Here is a 9,135-nt window from a genome sequence, read left to right on the forward strand (position 1 = left end):
ACGTCGAGTGGGCAATCCAGCTCCCCCGGAGCTCTGCTAAATCGCTTGCTAAGTGCAAGCGACACAAATGATCGGGTAGCCCCCGAATCAAAAAGTACCATTGTAACCTCCCAAAAATACAACCCAAAAATTTCTTTGAAAACATTACTAAAACCATAATATACAGATATCACATAAGAAAACCATAAGGCGTGTATCTCAAAATGACATAAAATATGTCTCATATCACAACCGGTGTCAAATCATGTCAAAAATATCAGAGTCTAACTCCCAGGCTAAAACTGTGGTGTATGTGTGCCATGCCATCATCCCGAGCCCTTCCCCTTGCTAGTTGAAGTACCTGAAAGGAAAACTGAAACTGTAAGCATGAAGCTTAGTGAGCTCCCCCAAACTACCACATACCATACAATAACATGTAAAGCACATACTGGGCCTTGCCCACTGCATTGGACCGAAGTCCGGAACTAACTAGGGCCTTGCCCACTGCATCAGACCGAAGTTCGGAACTAACTAGGGCCTTGCCCACTACATGGGACCGAAGTTCGGAACTGACTAGGGCCTTGCCCACTACATCGGACCGAAGTCCAGAACTGCATCGGACCAAAGTCTGGAACTGACTGAACACAGCATAACATAGCATATAATATGAACACTTATACTGCATACTGCATCAGACCATAGTCTGGAACACATAACACATACCCTGCTTGTATCACAAAGACACCAAGCATACTGAACTATTGCATCGGAACGTAGTCCGGAACTACTGCTAACTAAACGGGCCGGCATTGTGGCCGTAGACCCGTTCCTACTGGAAGGAAAACTCACCTCGTAAGGCTGGCTGCTGAAATACTGCTCGAAAACTGTCTGACTGTTGCTCCGGTAACTCCCCGGCTACAATTCCCAAAAGACACTTAATCAGACACTGATAACTAATCTTAGGGTAAAATGACTATTTTACCCCCTGGTCAAAGTCAACAATCTGTTGACCTGACTCTCCGAGTTGGGCCGCCAACTCGTCGAGTCCCTATCTTTCCTTCTACTCCCTTCCCGACTCTACTCGTCGAGTTTAACCAAAACTCGATGAATTCTCCTTCTTTACTGATATCCTGCCAACGTTCATCCGACTCGCTGGGTTGTATCATCAACTCGTCGAGTTCACCTTCAACATAAGAACACGTCCAGTCTGTAACTCGCCGAATTGTATGAACAACTCGTCGAGTCTGTTGTTACGGGTAAGGAAATTGCCTTGGACTCGCCGAATCAGGGCGTAGACTCGCCGAGTCCCTCTACACTTAGATCTATGTCTTAACTCACTGAGTCTTTACTCCACTCACTAAACAGACGCGCTACTACTGAACAGGGAATTTAAGACTCGCGACCTGACTCGCCGAGTCAGAAGAACGACTCGCCGAGTCCTTTGTATCCAGTTTCTATTCAGTCGATTCCAATCAGTTTTAGTGCATCCAATTCATAGATCTAGGTTTCTGGGACTAACTGAACACGTAAAGTTGCTAACGTTACATGTATCTATGATGCAATGAAGCAATAACACTCAAACTTGGCTATTATGGGGGTTACTTGTCTAAAACAAAGCCATGGCTGCCAAAAGGTGGCCTTCTTGAGCACCTGGAACTCAAGAGAGTCTAGATCCAAGATATGGCTTGATTACAAAGCTTCATCACTAGGGATTTGGGGTTTTTGAGCTCAAAACAATCAATTTGGGGACAAACTAGATCTAGAAATACAATAACCAAGATGAAAGCTTTATTACTAGAAAGGATTGCTAAAGAGGAGTATAATCTGGATCTACTTTTTCTTCCATGAGTTCTTCTACCTTCTCCTTCTTCTTCGTGCTCAACAATGCACCAAGATTCCTTCAAAAGGGCAAAGATCACTCACACACACTTCAAGGAGGCTAGGGTTTTGGGAATAAGTCTCTAAGAGGTGAAGGAGGCTGGTTTGGGGCTATAAAGACGCTTAAATAGGGTACAAACCCTTAGAATTAGGGTTTCATCCAGACTGGCGGACTCGCCGAGTCGGGAATAACAGACTCGTCGAGTCGTCACCCTAAATCCACGTGCAGACCCGCTGCTACTCGACGAATTATGGCTACTGACTCGTCGAGTAGCTTCTTAAACAAGAAGTATAATAAGAAGAAATGTGTACCAGGAATGGGGCGTTACAATTCTCCCCCACTTATCTTAGACTTTGTCCTCGAAGTCTGTTGTCTCTGGATCTGAAAATAACTCCGGATAATGCTCCCTCATCTCCTCCTCGGTCTCCCATGTCCGCTCTGAACCCTTCCGGTGCTGCCACTGCACCTTCACTAGCTGAACCACCTTGTTCCTCAAGGTCTCCGCCTTCCGATCCAAGATCGCAACTGGTCTCTCGATGTAATTTAGGCTGCTGTCAACCTGAATATCCTCCAACGGTACAACTGCTGACTCATCCACCAAACACTTAGACACATGGAAAGTGTTGTGGATCTGGCTAAGTTCTGTTGGAAGATCTAACCGATAAGCAACCCGACCCACCCGGGCCAAAACCCTAAAGGACCAATGAACCTGGGGCCCAGCTTGCCCCTCTTCCGGAACCTGATGACACCCTTCCAGGGTGACACTTTCAGAAGGACCATATCGCCTACCTAAAACTCCAAATCAGAACGCCTCCTATCGGCGTAACTCTTCTGCCGACTCTGAGCAGTCTAGAGCCGGCTACGAACCTGTTGTATCAGCTCAATTTACATAATACTTAAAACATCTTAGGGATAATATTAGTAAATTTATATGCTCTCGCAAACAGTATGGCTGGCTTCCATCTCCCCGGAGATCCGTATTTCCCTAATCAGGGGAATAACAGATGGTTGGAAGAGGAACCTGAAGAAGACCCTGAGGAGGGATCTGAAGAGGAAGCTGAGGCGGAAGTCGAGGGCGGACCTGCTGAGCTAGTGGTGGACCTGGAAGAAGAAGAAGCCAAAGAGGACTTCGAGGAGGAACCTAGCGATGATGGCGATTCGGATGCAGAGTCCGAAGTCATCAAGCCCCCTTACCCGACTAGGGTGTCCGCTCATCGGATGGGCCCGACTGGCCCTACACCCCCTGGGGTATCGAACTTTAGAGGTGGAGCAGACAGTAGGGACAACGACCCCCGTTTGGTATGACACGCGAGTTCTACGACTTGAGGGATGGAGGACCAGCTGATCGCGCGCTTTCGGTCATGGTGAGACGATTGCGGAACACTGGCGACCTAGCTCAGAGCACCGCCGATCAGATGCACCAGATGCGGACTAGAGTCGAGCGTGCAGAACAGGAGACGCGAGAGGTTATCCGAGAGTTCCACATGAGGTAGGTGAGGTGGGAGACTCGACTCCGAGATGCGGAACGACAGGTGGCTCGCCTTCAGGGAGCGTCCACTTCCTCAGCACCACCCCCTGGCGCATCCCAACATGACTAGGGCTAGTCATATCCATCTTTAGTATTATGCTTATATGATCTATGCTATGTACCATCGAATCTATGTTTAAGTGATTACACTACTCATAGAGTCGTTATGCTGCCGAACTTGCACCACTTATGTATGCTCCTTCGAGAAAATTTTCATGTATCAAAGTACGTATATTATTAATGGAAATATACGTGTGCTCTATTGTGATGATGTTATCTGTTATGTGTTATGTATCCATGATTATATGCTAATTTGTGAAACTACTTAAGTTAATGCAATACACCTAGTTTATAGGATCGCAAACTCACAAAAATCTTAGGCACTCAACATCTTTCCGTTCAATGACAGAAAAATGCCTCATCGACCAACCCGTGGAAACCCTGAGCCAACCCCACCGGAAATCAACTCGGCTGCATTTCAAGAAGTTGTATCTGCTTCGGTCACCGCAGCTATGACGCAAATCCACCAAGGGAACAATGGTTGAGGCAATGGACAAGGGGCTGGAAGTTCGAACAACGGAACAAATCAAGGACCTACCAAGACATGCTCTTACAAGGATTTCACCAATGCCAAGCCACGAACCTTTAATGGCACGGGTGGAATAATAACCCTAAAGAGATGGATTGAGAAGGTGGAATCAGTATTTGAGATATGTGAATGCCCCGAAGAGGTGAAAGTGAAGTTCGCCGCATGAACATTCGTTGACCAAGCTCTCACCTGGTGGAATGGACATGTGGAGGCCATGACTCTCCCCGTAGCCAACGCCATGCCGTGGGCAGAGTTGAAAGAAATGCTGATGGCTGAGTACTGCCCGCGAGGTGAAATTCAGAAAATGGAGCAAGAGTTGTGGAATCTCACCGTCCGAAACTCTGATATAGATGCATACATATCAAGGTTTAGCGAACTGTCACTGTTGTGCCCTGGCATGATTACTTCAGAGGGAAAGAAAATCGAACGATTCATCTCGGGATTAACCTCCCCAATTCAAGGAAAAGGGATAGCTGCAAACCCCAAAACCTTCGACAGTGCCAAGAGGTTGGCCAAGAAACTATACGACCACAACAACAAGAAGGGCGAGAAGCCAGTGGAAACTAAGGGCAAGAAGGAGAGTGACAACAAGAAAGGAAAGAACAACAAGAGAAAAGGGCGACAAGGCTCAGAGTCGTCAAAGAAGCAACAAACAGTGACAGTCAATGCTGCAACCACCCAATTTCCCTCCACACCACATGCTCCAGCCTCAACTAATCCAAGTGCCCCTAGGCAGTATTCCGAAAATCTCCCAAAGTGCAACAAGTGCAGTATCCATCATAATGGCGAATGCAGGGAGATGCATTGTACCAATTGCAATCGGAAGGGTCACACGGCAAAATATTACAGGACCTATCCTCCCCAGCACCAGCAACAAGGAAACAACAACAACAACAACAACCGCAACAACAAAAACAACACCAACAACAGCGGCAATAATGCAGGATCAAGCCCCACCTGCTATGGATGTGGAAAGACTGGGTATATCCGTCGAAACTGCCCCAACATCAACAACCCTGGGAATAGAGGAACAGGAAGAGTGCTGACCATGGGTCAGGGAGAAGCGGTTCAGGATCCCACTGTTATTACCAGTACGTTTCTCCTAAACCACACTTATGCATGCATCCTATTTGATACCGGGGCAGAACGAAGCTTTGTGAGTAATAAATTCAAACACTTGTTAAAACAACAACCCCAGAAGCTTAATGAAACCTTTACAGTGGAAATGGCTAATGGGAAAACAGAATCCACTGGGGAAATCTACATCGGATGTACCCTGACATTGAACCATCACGTCTTTCAAATAAACTTAATGCCTGTATCCATTAGGAGTTTTGATGTGATTATCGGCATGGACTGGTTAAGCCCCCACCATGCTGAAATTATGTGTCACGAGAAGGCCGTTCGCCTTCACCTCCCAAATCATGAAACCATAACTATATATGGAGACAAACCCAGCACGAACCTTCGTCTCACCTCATGCATGAAGGCACAAAAGTGTCTAAGAAAGAAGGACTTGACGTTTCTGGCTCACATAGTGGATCAGCCCAAAGAAGTGGTCCATATTCGAGACATCCCGGTGGCTTGTGCGTTCCCGGATGTATTTCCTGAAGACCTTCCGGGGATACCCCCAGAAAGACAAGTCGAGTTCTGAATTGACCTCGTGCCAGGAGCTACACCCGTTGCCAAATCGCCCTACAGATTGGTTCCTGCGGAAATGCAAGAATTGTCCAGACAACTCAGCGAACTTTTGGACAAAGGATTCATCCGACCCAGTTTCTCACCTTGGGGAGCTCCGGTTCTCTTTGTTAAGAAGAAAGACGGTACCTTTAGGATGTGTATTGACTACAGGGAACTTAATAAGCTCACTATCAAAAATCGCTATCCACTTCCGCGGATCGAAAATCTGTTTGACCAACTCCAAGGAGCAAGTTACTTCTCTAAGATAGATCTGCGATCCGGATACCACCAACTCAAATTCCAGGAGGAGGATATCCCCAAAACCGCCTTCGGAACTCGTTATGGACATTATGAATTTGTGGTAATGCCCTTCGGTCTAACGAATGCCCCTGCCGCATTCATGGACCTAATGAATCGAATCTGCCGACCATTCCTCGACAACTTTGTCATCGTTTTCATCGACGATATCCTAGTCTATTCTCGAAGCGAAGAGGAACACGGCCGACATCTCCGACAAATCCTAGAAACCCTGCGAACCGAAAAGTTATACGTAAAACTCTCTAAGTGTGAGTTCTGGCTCCGTAGTGTGAACTTCTTGGGTCATGTTGTTAGTCAAGAAGGGATACATGTGGATCCTTCTAAGGTCAAAGCCATTGAAGGATGGGCGATCCCAACGACACCCACAGAAATTCGTCAATTTTTAGGTCTCGCAGACAACTACAGGAGGTTCATTCAGAACTTCTCCAAAACAGCCAAGCCACTTACCTTGCTTACACAAAAGGGCGTACCATTTGAATGGACGGATAAGCAAGGAGTTGCATTCCGAACTCTGAAGCAAGCACTCTACAGTGCACCGGTACTGTCACTACCAGAGGGAACAGAGGACTTCGTAGTTTACTGTGATGCATCGAATCAGGGTTTAGGCTGTGTACTCATGCAGCGTGAGAAGGTGATAGCTTATGCATCCCGACAACTAAAGACACATGAGGTGAATTATACCACCCATGATCTTGAATTCGGAGCTGTGGTCTTCGCCTTGAAGATTTGGAGGCACTACCTTTACGGTACCAAGTGCACCATTTTCACTGACCATAAGAGTCTCCAGCATATTTTAAATCAAAAGGAGTTAAACATGAGGCAACGAAGATGGGTTGAACTGCTGAACGATTATGAGTGCGAAGTAAAGTACCACCCAGGTAAGGCTAACATGGTAGCTGATGCCTTGAGTAGAAAAGACTACTTAAATCGTCGTTTGAAGACTCTCTCCATAACCCTTCAATCCCACCTGACCTCGCAAATCAGAGCAGCCTAGTTCGATGCCATGAAGGCAGAAAACAAAACAAGCGAATTGCTACGTGGAATGGAAAAGAATTTCGAAGTGAAGGAGGACGGAGCATATTACTTCATGAACCGCATTTGGGTCCCTAAACTTGGGGGATTCAGAGAAGTAGTCATGAAGGAAGCCCACAAGACACGATACTCCATCCATCCGGGTTCAGATAAAATGTACTTGGATGTCAAGCAACATTATTGGTGGCCTAACATGAAGGTAGAAATTGCCACTTACGTTAGCAAGTGCCTCACGTGTGCTAAAGTAAAGGTGGAATATCAGAAGCCCTTGGGATTGCTACAACAACCAGTAATTCCCGAGTGGAAATGGGAAATGATTACTATGGACTTTGTGACCAATCTACCCAAGACGACTGATGGTTTGGATACCATATGGGTAATAGTTGACAGGTTAACGAAATCCGCTCATTTCTTACCAATAAAAGAGTCATACAAGATGGAACGCTTGACAAGGATCTATATCAAGGAAATCGTGAGACTCCACGGAGTGCCCATATCTATCATCTCAGATAGAGATACTAGGTTTACTTCACGCTTTTGGCAATCGTTTCAGAAGGCTATGGGAACACAACTTGACATGAGCACTGCCTATCACCCGCAAACGGATGGTCAAAGTGAGCGAACCATTCAAACTCTAGAAGACATGCTTCGCGCATGTGTGATAGACTTCGGAAGGTCATGGGATACCCACTTGCCTTTGATCGAATTCTCATACAACAACAGTTATCACTCAAGCATCAAAGTTACTCCTTTCGAGGCATTGTACGGGCGTAAATGTAGATCGCCGTTGTGCTGGGCTGAGGTAGGAGACACTCAGCTAGCAAAAGGACAAACACCAGACAATGCATTAACGGGACCGGAAATCATACGCGAAACGACTGAGCAGATAATTCAGATCAGGGCCCGACTGCAATCATCACGAGACAGATAAAAGAGCTACGTCGATAAGCGGCGAAAGCCCTTGGAATTTAAAGTCGGGGATCGGGTGTTATTAAAGGTCTCTCCCTGGAAAGGGGTGATTCGTTTTGGGAAGCGGGGAAAACTAAACCCTCGTACATTGGACCCTTCGAGATTCTTGCCCGAATAGGTCCAGTGGCTTATAGACTGCAGCTACCCGCTGAGCTCAGCAGTGTACACCCCGTGTTCCATGTTTCCAATTTAAAGAAGTGCTTATCCGACGAGACTCTCGTCATTCCATTAGAAGAAATAGAAATCAATGAGAATCTCCTGTTCATCGAAGAACCAGTCGAAGTCATGGACAGGGAAGTGAAGCGTACTAAGTAAAGTCGCATTCCGATTGTGAAAGTTCGATTGAACGCAAGATGCGGACCAGAATTCACATGGGAACGCGAAGACCAAATGAAGCAGAAGTACCCTCACCTATTCTCGCATCCTCTAATCTATCTTTAAAAAGAATTTCGGGACGAAATTCCCTCTAACGGGGGGATGATGTCACAACTAGAAATTCTGATGCTTTGTAAAACCCTTAACAAAGATAACACTGTAGCTAAAACTCGAAAACATGTACGGTGTTTGTTCAATGACCACAAAATTTCATCAAATACTCTACACAAACATTCAAGTAGTCAAAAAAATGTTGGAAACCCTAAGAATCCCGGTTCAAGTCCATTTTGGACTAGGATTTTCTTATTGGGCCAAATGGACCAATAAGCTTCCAATTTGATTATTTTGGGCTTAGAACCCTTATATGGGCTCTAATTGGACCCATTAGCATGAAACTTAATATTTTGGGCCTCATAAGCCTAAAATGGACTAGTTTATCTTTAATGGGCCTTATTAGGCCATAACAAATCTAGTTAGCCCTAATGGGCCATAAAACTCATACTTTGATGAATATTGGGCCGTGAATTACTCTAAAAGGGCCAATGGGCCAAAAACCATCCAATTGGGCCCATATTATGGACTTAAGCACAAAAGGCCTAAAAATCTTCTTTCTCTTCTCTCTTTCTCGGCCCAAGGGGAAAACAAAAAAAAATAGAAACTAGTGAAATAAGGAGGGTTAGCCACCTCCTTATTATATTTTGGTCTTCCATGCAAAACCTCACATGTCTCCATGCACCATCCTATCACCTCTCTATATCTTCTCTTTCTCTCCCTCTCTTCTTATAT

The sequence above is a fragment of the Lactuca virosa genome, chromosome 2 (genome assembly GCF_052849685.1).
Source record: "Lactuca virosa cultivar CGN04683 chromosome 2, Lactuca_virosa_CGN04683_v6, whole genome shotgun sequence".
Lineage (NCBI taxonomy): Eukaryota > Viridiplantae > Streptophyta > Magnoliopsida > Asterales > Asteraceae > Lactuca > Lactuca virosa.